General features: G+C 42.7%; 1 pseudogene; it reads right to left on the minus strand.

Annotated features, from left to right (window-relative positions):
* Window positions 1-3,106: 3,106 nt before the first annotated feature.
* LOC139448366 (uncharacterized) lies at window positions 3,107-12,595 on the minus strand (annotated as a pseudogene).
* Between the last annotated feature and the right edge of the window lie 1,186 nt (window positions 12,596-13,781).

The following is a 13,781-nucleotide window of genomic DNA, read 5'->3' on the forward strand; positions in this document are numbered from 1 at the left end:
CGTTACAATGTTCGGCCAATCAAGCCCCAACGACTGCTCTACCCGCCTCAGACCGCCTCCGTGGTCTAGTGGTAGAGCGTCCGCCCGGAGAGCGGAAGGTCCAGGGTTCGATCCCCGGCCGCGTCATACCAAAAGACGTTAAAGATGGTACTTGTTGTTACCCTGTCTGGCGCTCGGCATTAAAGGGCTAAAACAAGGACTGGTCGGCTCGGAGTTAGTATACTGTGTATGAGTGGGGTATTCATGTTAAACTGCGGCATGGTATCTCAGTGAGCTAGCACTATAAATCGGCATCAGTTCGGACTAGTACAAGCAGCCACACACACACACACACACACGTGCATGCACGTCGCTATATAAGTGCAATAATCTTGGACGCGACGTTAAACCCAATTTCACCTCACCTCTACCCGCCTCAATTACTGCCCGATATAACGGCACATGTTGCCTCACCACAGATGTATTTGACCCCCACAAAGGAGGAACACCACGGCTGTTCCTGGGGAATCGTGACTATATTGACTTCGCCCCACAGTGTACTGTGTACATTTGGCTTCTCACCTTGTTATAGTCCAATTCCTCGGGAATGAATATTACCTGGGTACAAAGTAATTTCCCGTTTGTCTCGGGTTACTAAATTGTATATAAACATCCGGTGATATCACAGGGTCATATTTAGAACAAGATCACTGGAGAATTAATTGAATATTTCATTTGACCCGTGAAGATCCGGGCTAGAATAGGTCTTCAGCAACCCATGCTCGCCGCAAAAGGCGACTATGCTCGTCGTAAGGGGCGACTGACGGGATCGGGTGCTCAGGTTCGCTGACTTTGTTGATGATGCATGTCATCGTATCGCAATTGTTTGGTCCAGGCTCGATTATTTACAAACCCCGTAATATAGCTGGAATACGGCGTTAAACAACAAACAAACAAACAAACAGCATACTTCATCTACAACGTAAGCCAAATCTTTGCATCCATTTTCGTGCATATACTGACTTGATCATGGGAATGGCACTAATGTAAATCTAAAGTTGAAGTTAGCAAGTAAAGGTCATTGAGTTCTACCTCCGAGTGACTATGATTTCAGCTTTCTTCATTCCTTTGTTAATTTGTATCTTAATTGTTCTCATCGCTATATATAGTTGCTGACGTGACTTAATGTTATAAGTCTGTCCTTTTCCTTGTTATTTCTGTCATCAATCTCAACCTCAATATAATTTCATTTGTGTACAATAAACCCTCGGTAAAAGGGACAAATAGAGTATCGGATTATGATTTTATTTCCAGAATGTATAAAAATATATCCAGTAACCTTCCATGCATTTACATATCTTAACTTACGAATTGAGCTGTTGTAGTTTCAGTAGAGGAAAGTAAATGTGTTGAAACAAATTCACAGCTGCTTGTTATTCAATCACTATTTACACCTCGGTTAGTTTTAGAAATGATTCCTACATACTCACCTACAAAAGAAACGCGAATATCATTATGATGCATGCTGGTTAATTTTTGAAGATTTTCTCATGTTCAAGGGATATTAGATTAGTTCGATGCAGGAACGAACATACTGGTATGTTGTGTGAACCGACGCTCATGAACGCATCACATGTGACGTCATAAATTCAGGACACCATTTGTCTCGTGCAGGATGAGCGTGTAAAGTTTGGAAATCACGTGCGGCAGATCATGAAAAGAATAAAGACACTTCGTGGTAACACTTGACTGATTGTTAGTTTTGTCATTAAGTTGTACGCATATGAAACATCTCTTCTTAACCTACATTCTTCTCTATATGTTTCTATGGTTCGCGTTTCTTTTGGCAGTGAGTATATATAATATATATACTGATATATATAATGATTACGATTTTGTTGCGAATACCAATTTTCCTAGATACATGTAGTCAAATTTTCATTCAACACAAGGAAAGGGCCACAGATGACGTGTGTGTCGGACCAGTCAACACAGATACACGACCACAGCTGACGTGTCAGTCTGACCCGTCAACACAGATACACGACCACAGCTGACGTGTCAGTCAGACCAGTCAACACAGATACACGACCACAGCTGACGTGTGTGTCAGACCCGTTAACACAGATACACGACCACAGCTGACGTGTCAGTCTGACCCGTCAACACAGATACACGACCACAGCTGACGTGTCAGTCTGACCCGTCAACACAGATACACGACCACAGCTGACGTGTCAGTCAGACCAGTCAACACAGATACACGACCACAGCTGACGTGTCAGTCTGACCCGTCAACAAGGATACACGACCACAGCTGACGTGTCAGTCAGACCAGTCAACACAGATACACGACCACAGCTGACGTGTCAGTCAGACCAGTCAACACAGATACACGACCACAGCTGACGTGTGTGTCAGACCAGTCAACACAGATACACGACCCCAGCTGACGTGTCAGTCAGACCAGTCAACACAGATACACGACCACAGCTGACGTGTGTGTCAGACCGGTCATCCAAGGAAGGTCTAATGTTATATTAATCTATGAACATTTATAACAGAAAAACTAATCTTAACACCAGTGAATAATATATAATGTGAAGTGTTCACACCAAATAATTATGCAATTAGAGTGGTCCTACATAGCCGGATAAATACAGTTTACATTCGTGCACACCCGTGCAGATGCGGGGTAGAATAGGTCTTCAGCAACCCATGCTTGCCGTGAAGGGCGGCTATGCTTGAGCCGACTTGCGGGATCGAGTGGTCAGGCTCGCTGACTTGGTTGAAGCATATCATGCTCATGATATTAATCACTGGATTGTCTGGGCCAGACACGATTATTTAGAGACCGTCGTTATACAGCTGGAATATTGCTGAGTGCGGCGCAAAACAACAAGCAAACAAACAAACAGCATATCTCATCCACAACGTAAGCCAAATCTGTGCATCCATTTGAATGCGGCGTAAAACAACCAACCAACCAACATTCGTGCATCCCTTATGTTATGGGTATGAACCGGTGGAGTCTTGGTCCCACATCAGTAGTCAAAGTCTGGCATCTTTCTGAGAGGGACACGCACACACAAAACATCCCCCACGTCCCGTGACCCCAACCCCCACAACGATATTGGATCATAATTTACATTTTGATCACACCAAAATAATTTGAAAGCTTCCTCATCTCAACCAGATCATTATAGTTTTCAGACATGGTAACCCGGATAATGTCTTCTCTGCGTAGTTTCACAACGGCGGACAGAAAAGACGTTTGCTGCGCAGGTGCAGTCCATGTCAACGAGGTTTTACTGAACAGGACTGGTTTCTCGCCCAGACCAGGCAAGTTCCGGTTCCGTCGTTGTATGACGTGTATGAATGTGTCTTCAGAGGCTGGCTGTGTTGTGAACGTGAGATGAGAGTACACCAGGTAAATGCCGGCCGCTGGGACGACAATACCACCATCACCACACACCACGTTGAAGTCTGCTTCAAGTCGCTTGATGTCCATGATGGCGGCGAATCTGCAAAGAGAAGTCTCTGTTTGCAAGTTTCGTTACAAATCAAACCGAAAAACTGCATCTGAAGATAATACTTTCTGATATAGAATAGACCCGTGAAGATCCGGGGTAGAATAGATCTTTAGCAACTCATGTTTGTTGTAAAAGGCGACTAACGGGATTGGGTGGTCAGGCTCGCTGACTTGGTTGATGCATGTCATCGTATCCCACTTGCGTGGATCGATGCTCATGATGTCAATCACTGGAGCGTCTGGTCCAGACTCGATTATTTACAGACCGCCGCCATATAGCTTTATACTCCTCTACCCGAGTGGGAACGTCGATCTCACACACACAGGGACACTCCCCTACCCCAGCGGGAACGTCAATCTCACACACACAGGGACACTCCTCTACCCAAGCGGGAATGTTGGTCTCACACACACAGAGACACGCCTCTACCCGAGTGGGAACGTCAATCACACACACAGGGACACTCCTCTACCCGAGCGGGAATGTTGGTCTCACACACACAGAGACACGCCTCTACCCGAGTGGGAACGTCAATCACACACACAGGGACGCTCTTCTACCCATATGGGAACATCGATCTCACACATTCGGGAACACCGCTTTACCCCTTTGGACACCCCTTTATCATACATTTTGTTCGTCAGTATATTTTCAAAAGCGTCTTTCTACGTTCACGTTATACGTTAATCTGTAATGAAATTTCCGTCGACTTCACTGGGAAGGATCCACCGTTCTTCAGCCATACGTTACCTCCTTGAGGGACCATATAAAGATGAGCTCCTGTTGACCCTTTGATGATATTCAGCCCATGACTCCGTCTTCCCCTATCTGACATGGGTGGTTCGCGTCCTGAAATAGACCAAGTGGTATAACCGCTTTCAAGATATACTAAACATACCTGTTTCAAATAATACAGGTAAAATGTTCATCTATGATATTTGAGCATCTGCTGACAACCAAAAGGATTCTTTGAGTGAGTGAGGCATGTCCGTGTCTTTGCTATATTGAGTGAGTGAGGGGGTTTGATTTCGCATGGAATTGTATTTCAGTTATATATATACGTTGGCTGAATGTGGGGGGAAAGCCCGAAGTGATGCAGGTCTCAGATATTTACCACCTTGTTAAAACCCAAGAGGAAGACAAGGGTGCTGACAAACCTAGAAACATAATCAGGGTAAATATGGGGTTCGAACCCACGATCACTGGTTTCCGACACGCCTAAGGGCTATATTATAATGATAAATTTTAAACTTCTGAACCATTTGAGTTTCAATTTTAATGATATATTTGATATGACAACATGAACAAAATTTCAGGTGCGCAAATTAAAACACCAGATAGCATCACATCACATATTTCAGTTTAACATTTGTATGTAGGATACTGTTTCCTACAACTTACCTGTCAATCGTCTCAGATATTCGTCCGATACGATCTGAAAATAAGATAATTTAGAGCTTGTGAAACATATCATGAAGTCTCATTTCGTATGGGATCAATGCTGCCTAGATAACCTTCTTGAGAGACGATTGTGACTCTGACGCAAGTAAATCAACACTAATGGTCGACAGCATGAGCAGTAATCCACGCTGTCGAAATATGATGACGCATTTTACAGAGTCAACGCTGCAGAAACCAATGATAAAAACTGAAACGAAACGTTGACTCCACCAAGCGTCCGGTTTCAGCAATATCATGGCGGGGACCACAAGAATAGGGCTTCACACATTGTACCCAAGTCAGGAATCGAACCCGGGCCTTCCTCGTAACGAGCGAACGCTTGACTATTAGGCTACCCATGAATTCTTGTTTATGTACTCTGTATCACGTTGATGGTATGAAAAGGTGAATTACCCTAACGTTAAGAGAACATTCATGTTTCCAAAGCTATTATCCTTCAGTGACTGTTCCATCTGAAATGCGCACAGTGTGCATTGATACCCGTGAAGACCTGGGTCTTCAGAATTGGTCTTCAGCAACCCGTGCTTGTCGTGAAAGGGGACCAACAAGATCAGGTTCAGTGACTTGGTTGATACATGTCATCCTATCACGATGTAGTAGATCGATGCTCATGATGTCATTCACTGGATTGTCTGCTCCAAACTCCATTATTTACATACCACCGTCGTTTAGCTGGAATATTGGTGAGAACGGCGTTAAACAACAAACATACAGTGTGTATTGAACAAATCACTGAATCCTATATACATTTGTACATGTTACAAGAGCCTCTATTGGTCTTAACCAGCAAAAGCGCTCATTGCAGAACACGCACGATACTTGCTTAACAAATTGTCATATGTTATATCTTTCGGATCTTTACCAACTCAAGCAATCAGCCTAAAGCAGCAGGTGTAAACAGCGTCCGGAACACGATATCTAGGTCGCAGCTGCCTCAACTCCAAATTTGACGCTTCACTGACCAACATGATATATGATGCAATTCCCTATTTGGATTTGTGCTATTTGTTACGATGTAAGTCTCGTATACTCTTCTTTGAGTAGAGATGTCTTATGATTATTGATTGTTTTGTCACTGCCAGCTACACAGTGTGCTGTGTTTACATAAATACATTGAAAACAAAACATTAACCCTTTCCCTGTTAGTCATTTGATGCAAACACATGGTCATGGTCTGTGTGATTGAAAAGCCAGGAGTGTCAACAGAATGAGTTAATAACACGGGTTCTTGTAACGAAACGAGAGTATGTGCTTGTCATATATCCCGAACAGTAAACAATCACCCTGTTTCGACTGTCAGTGCTATTACTGCAACTACTATCACTACTACAGCCACTACTACTACGACTACTTAAATAACTACTACTTCGACACCTACTACGACTACTGGTATAGTGCTGCAACTACTATTACTACTACTGACACTACTATTACTGTTGCTTGTATAACAGCAGCAACAACAACAACTACTTCTACTCCTGCGAATTCTACTACGACTACAAATATTACTACTGCTACAACTACTACTACAACTGATTGTAGGTAGCCTGGTCGTTTTACCATTCTCTCCTCACGTCAAGACACGGGTCCGCTTCCTCATATTTGTCGATTGTGTGAAGGACATTTCTACCGACCCTCTTAAATGGCTGCGTACTGATACAATGTTGGTAGGACTCGCATGTCATATAGAGGACGTACCTAGCTGGAGGGTCCATTGTGAAGGGGAATATGTAACATTAATCAGCGTCCCCAGCATTAGCTCTAGCCTGCTGTGACATGGATGTATACACTGTCTGACGTGTCGACCTATACTTTATGTCACGATAAGGGGGAACGCGAACATTGAATCTAAGATAGTAGTGTCAGTCAACGCAGCGTGACCTGAATACGATATCAAGATAAAACTACCTGCTTACATCACAACTGAGTCATGGCGCATGTTACTCAATAATCAATAACACCTTGTTCGCACTACAGTGTCTGTGCACATGTATCATGCTCTGACGCGTAGTGTTGGCAGTAGTTTGATACCTGGACGTGGAAGTAGCGTGTGTATATTTGAAGCTGACGGACGACCAGGTCACCTGGCCTTGACACAGATGTTTAGGTAGAGTATAAACACAGCCTTGCTTTATTTAGGCTCCATGTGATACGCGGCTGATATTTCTGAATGCGAGTCAAAGTGTGTCACTGTGTGTGTTTACAAACATCACGTGAAAGAAAATAAAACCGGGTCACAGTTAGATTTGAAATTGTTATACAATTGACTTTACTCGATGTTTTACTCCTATCACTACTACAATTACTACTACTACTACCACTACTACTATTGTTACTACTGTAACTACTGCTACTACAGCTACTACTACTACAACAACTACTATTACTACTACTACATGTACGATTACTACTACTACTACTACTACTACTACTATTACTACTGTAACTGCTGCTACGAAAAGTAATACTACATCAGCAACTACTACTACTTCAACTACTGTTACCACTGTGACTACTGCTATTACAGCTACTACTACTAATAACAATAATACTTCAACTACTACTACTGCTGCTACTACTACAACTGTAACTGCTGCTACTACAAGTAATACTTCTTCGTCAACTACAACTTCAACTACCACTACTTCCACTTCTGTTACCACTGTAACTACTGCTATTACAGCTACTACTACTACTACTACTTCTAATTCAACTGCTGCTACTACTACAACAACTAGTACTACTACTATTATTATTATTATCATTATTACTACTACTACTACTACTACTACTCTAACTACTACTTTTACTACTTCTACTCCTGCTTTATCTACTGCTATACAACTACTACTACTACTACCTATACTACTACTACATTAGTTAATGCTTTACTACTACAACTACTACTACTTCTACAACTACCACTACTACTACTGCTTTATCTACTGCTATGCTACTACTACAACAATAACTACTACTATTAATAACTACTACAACTACTTCTACAACTGCTTTAGCTACAGCTATACTACTACTACTACGACTACCACAGTACTACCGCTGTTCGTGGGTGATAGGCAGTTTCGCGGTTTCGTTGTTCGCCGAAAACATGGGTTCCATGACAACAATGCCCCACCCATACCCCTCCATTAATTGCATGGCATTGTTCAAGAAACAGACAAAAACACCCATTTTCCAAAATGATATAAATGTGTTCACACAGACACACGTGAATCCAGGCACACGCTTGTGTGTCTCGCGTTGTTCAATAACATTGATCCATCCAAACTGTGCAATCGCGTGATGTAAAATCATGGCTGTGTTCCGGGAACAGACATGAATAGGTTTTCCCGGAATCCAAATCCGTTGTTGGTAGTAGTCGCACATGAATATGATTGAGTGAGTGAGTGAGTATGGTTTTACGCCGCTTTTAGCAATATCACGACGGGGGACACCAGAAATGGGCTTCACACATTGTACTCATGTCGGGAATCGAACCCGGGTCTTCGGCGTGACGAGCGAACGCTTTAACCACTAGGCTACCCGACCGCCCCACTTGAATATGAAGACATACGACAGCGTTGCTTATTGTGCTCTACACACCGTGTATACATTGTCAACATGTGACAGATTTAAACAAAGCATTATTCTCATCACCACAACAATTAAGCAGGCAGAACATTAAAGTACATTTTGTTCAGATAAAATAACATGTTGCTACCGGTGGAGTAGGACACCCTCATCTTTTCGCGAACACATGGTACCATCACTGTGCAGTAGTGATTCCTAAACCTATGGTCATTGTATAGTCGGAATCGTACAATGAACTCGCTTTGTCGCCTTTCTTATAACATTAAATGGATCCGAGAAGATCCGGGGTGGCTTGAGTCTTCAGCAACCCATGCTTGCCGTAAAAGGCGACTATGCTTGTCGAAAGAGGCGACTAACGGGATCGGGTGGACAGGCTCGCTGACTTGGTTCATGCACTAGATTGTCTGTTCCAGACTCGATTATTTACAGACCGCCGTCATATAGCTGGAACATTGATGAGTGTGGCGTTAAACAACAAACAAACAGACAAACAACTATACCATATATGTTAACCTGCAGTCATTGCATCACATAATTATTCAAATTCGGGAGTCAATGAGTTCTACACACATGGCATGCTTTATGCAGTTGTTCTTAATATTTTAACGCAATGCTATTTAACATTTTATACAGATTACTAGTTAAAGATAATTACCTTTCTGAAAAGCTTGGTGACGTCATTATTCTGTCTCTGACAACAAAACGTGTGGCCAGAAGAGAGTCGTATGACGTCATAGAGAGTGTCCTTGGATTCGATCAGCGGACCCAGGTGGTCACAGGTGAAACAGACTTGAGCGGCGTTGTCCACGTGGCTAAGCGAATTTGAGAATCCCACTACACTCGTCTTGTGCGAGTCACGTGACGCCATCATTGTTTGGACGGTGACCGAGACAACAAGAAGAACGTTTGCAGTAAGGGACACAGTGATGATAGTATAGAATAAAACTCCCGGGCGGCGTCGTTGACGTGACGGGGATGACGGTGACGTTGTGTCCAAAGGCAGCAACGTTGATTCTGGTTCACTCATTGTCTGGGGATTATAGGTGTCAATTTTGAGCATATTTTTAATCTACATCTGCATTTAAGCTTATATTGATGATTACATTGTATCCCAAGGTGTCGTATATTCTCATACACAGGGACGTTACGTACGTCGAGATATCTCACTGACTGGCTCCCATGATCAATGATTCGAACACAGCTGCAGTGTTGACGTTACCCACACTGCAGACTAACAGCTCGCACGAACAAGTAGTGTGTTTAGCTAATGGCGCCACCCTATTTCCAAGAAGCGACGAGGTTTATCTCACCGACCTACTTTCTCTTTCTTTACACGACTGCAGAAAAGGAAACTAGGGATTATACGTCTCCCCTCTGGCCATCTTGTCGATTCAAGTTTTTAAATAACCCGATTTCACTACTCATGACAGCGGTTTTCACTACTCTGGTGTGCTGGCTGAAATTCCTTCTTCACCTGTCCCTTGGCTATCTTTAATTGGGAGTAGTCTCTTGTGTCATTGTCCTAATGCATACACATTCAGATATGCAACAACCTGCACGGCGACCACCTCGATGCCGCAATTTCGGTCATTAATATAAGTACAGTAAACTACGTTTATAACGAACACACTTATTTTATGTCCCGACCATTTATTGTATATATGCTGTATGTATGCCTATAACGAACTACGGTTATTACGAACCAAAATTGGAGTCCACTCGAGTTAGCTATAACCGTAGTCTACTGTATTTATTGAATGGCACTCTTCTTCTTCATTTTCGTGTCTTAATCACATATCTCTGAAACAAACTTATATTTATTCCTTACGTATTTCTCAATACCTGTGTTAGCACTACCGTCTCGCATGGTCTGTGAAAACACTTACCCTGGGCCATGTAACCCTTATTCACATTACATCTTACAATTCGCTCGGTGAACGAGTTCAGTGAGTCATCAGAATATACATGATACATCACTGCGATTTTACTGTAATAAATATATCAGTGTATTGAGAGACTTGTAAGTCAAGCTAATGTCATGCCTGGCTGACCAGAGATGCATGTCTTTAATAAGTCAGATGCATTCATGTGAAGTTGAATCTCCAACACTGTTGGTTTTGAATATTATGCAGGCATGTGTGACACGCACTGATTTGCACGGTTCAGTCTTACTCTTACATCTCATATACGATGTTTCACATGTAGTGAGTGAGTGAGTGAGTTTGATTGTAAGCCACTTTTTGCAATATTCCAGCAATTTCACGGCAGGGGACACCGGAAATGGGCGACACATTGTACCCAATCGAACCCGAGTCTTCGGCGTGACGGGCGAACGCTTAAACCACCAGGCTACCCGACCACCCCTTTCACATTGGATGGTTGTGCAACGTTCAGACAAATATGTCTGTGTGATGTCTGGGGCGGTTGTGTAGCCTAGTGATTAAAGCGCTCGCTTGTCACGCCGAAGACCCGGGTTCGATTGGGTACAATGTGTCGCCCATTTCTGGTGTCCCCTGCCGTGATATTGCTGGAATATTGCTAAAAGTGGCTTCAAATCAAACTCACTCACTCACTCACTCACTCACTATGTGAGGTCTAACGTTTGCACCGTTAATGTTTTTGTCTTTCTCCTGATGTGTCTGAAGTTGGCTCCGTTCAGGTCCATTTTACTTTAAAATTGACAATGAACCTTTTTCGGTTCATTGAGGTAGGAATCGATACAACGATGTGCAAATTGTGTGAATCCGCGTATGAGCTGCAAATCAGGCCAAGGGGCGAAGGGAACTGCAACAGTCAGTCTGTTACGAACCAGAAAAAAAATATCCGGGAGAAGCTGGGCGGCTGTTTTAAATGACATGGTCAGTTCCCGCCAGATTCAAACACTAGTACTCTGAGGACGGGAAGACACATGTGGAGAAATGCGGGTTGGAAAGGAAACCCGAAGACATGACATTTGTGGAACCGAGGTGAGCGGACAAAAAAACAGGCGAGCGAGCTTGCCCGTTTGCTGTTTCATATTTTCTTGGCTTTCGGGCTCAAAGTGTAGTTTGGACAGTGAATCTGCATGAATTATGCAAAATGTCCTGTGCACAATGATACAGGTAAACAGAAAGGGAATTTTTGCAACTCTAATCTTGGGATTCCTCCACATTTCCTAGTGGTAAATGTAGTCCACTTCGGTGGGCGTAGCTTAATCTTTTTATATTCATTGGAAAATGAATGCAATAATAGGTGACCAATTCAGCCAAACAGAATGCAGGAATTAAAATCAACACAACAAAAATATGATTTTAACCTCATGAGTCTAACAAATCTTTGCACATGTCAGGACCTTTTTGCTGCTCGACGCATGTAATGTTTGGTTCATTTTACTACCTGATGTGTCTTAATTTGCACAGTCCAGTTCCATGTTATTACCTTATGTGTCTCATATTTGCACAGATCAGTTCCATGTTACTGTCTCATATTTGCACAGTTCAGTTCCATAGTGGTAGAGTATCCGCCCGGAGAGCGGAAGGTCCGGGGTTCGATCCGCGGCCGCGTCATACCAAAACACGTTAAAAGATGGTACTTGTTTCTGGCGCTCGGCATTAAGGGGATAAAACAAGGACTGGTCAGCTCGGAGTCAGTATACTGTGTCTCAGTGGGGTATTCATGTTAAACTGTTGCATGGTATCTCAGTGGGCTAGCACTATGAATCAGCATCAGTCCGCACTCGTACAAGCAGTCACACAAACACACACACACACGCTATATAAATACAATAATCTTGGACGCGACATTAAACCCCATTTCAACTTACCTTACCTGTTCATGTTATATACTGTGCCTTTCAGCATAAATATTGGATTTCAAAATCCTTAATACATTTTGTCAATCTGTTATTCAACCATGTGTGAGACCACAGTAATAGTATCCTTTTATCCTACACATATTATGCCTGTTACACCGTATCATGGTACTCACCACAGCTGATTTTCTAACCTTGACAGATATGCTAGCAGTGTTGCAAGAAATGTAAGAAAATAGAAATTCTCTGTACCCGTCTGTGTCACAGTGCTTTCTGGCATATGTTTCGTTTGCATTTCTTAGAATTTGAGGCAAACAGAAAGTACATGAAGATGGCGTGTTTCGTTACCACAGGCTTTGCAAATACACATAGATCAATAACGGGGATTAAGCGCCGTGAACACGAGACATTAATTTGAAAATACACTGCATATCATATGACCATATTTAAATGGCATGTGTATTGTGTCGCATTCACACTAGCTGAAATAATTATTCGACGTCATCTCTTCATTCGTTGGTAAGAGTTGATACTGTGAGGAGATATACCGACATATAGAATACAGAATTGGCTTTGTTCCAACATGGATGAGAGACAGGCTGTTACATATGTACTTTGGTACTAACATGACTGAGACATTGTGTTTTGGACACGTCAAAATCATGAATGACAGTGATCTGGGTTAGGTGTGGTGAATTTGGGTTTTACGTCGCATTGCACGTATATAGCGACATGCATGCACGTGTGTGAGTTTGTGTGGTTGCTTGTACTATTCCGGACTGATGCCGATTTATAGTGCTAGCTGTAGCTTTAGCTTTAGCTACAGTGCAGTTTTAACATGAGTACCCCACTCAGACACAGTATACTGACTCCGAGCCAACCAGTCCTTGTTTTAGCCCCTTAATGCCGAGCGCATAAGAACAAGTACCATCTTTAGTTTATTAATAGGTACACGCTGGCTAAACTGACATTTCTATTTATGAGCTTAGCAGTTCGAAGAATTGCCCTAAACGAATGCTCAATATAAGGAATAGCCACATGTGATGACCGAATGCTGTGGCTATAGTGAGTGAGTATGGTTTACACCAATTTTAGCAATATGCCAGCAATATCACGTCGGGGAACACCAGAAATGGGGTTCACACGTTGTGACGTTATTCGGGGAACTGTATCGGTATTGCTGTAATACTATGCTGATATTATGTACATGTGTCAGTTACGTTAGTCTATAAATCTAAATATACATTCGCGTTCCATTGTCCTGGTCAAACATAAAACAAACGCTCCGAATATCTGGTTACAGGAAACATGATTGCCTGAAATCCGTGAAGATCCGGGGTAGAATAGGTCTTCAGCTACCCATGCTTGCCGTAAAATGCGACTATGCTTGACGTTAGAGGCGACTAACAGGATCGGGTGGTCAGGCT

This window comes from Haliotis cracherodii, unplaced genomic scaffold (genome assembly GCF_022045235.1).
Source record: "Haliotis cracherodii isolate W230 unplaced genomic scaffold, xgHalCrac1.p SCAF_7, whole genome shotgun sequence".
Lineage (NCBI taxonomy): Eukaryota > Metazoa > Mollusca > Gastropoda > Lepetellida > Haliotidae > Haliotis > Haliotis cracherodii.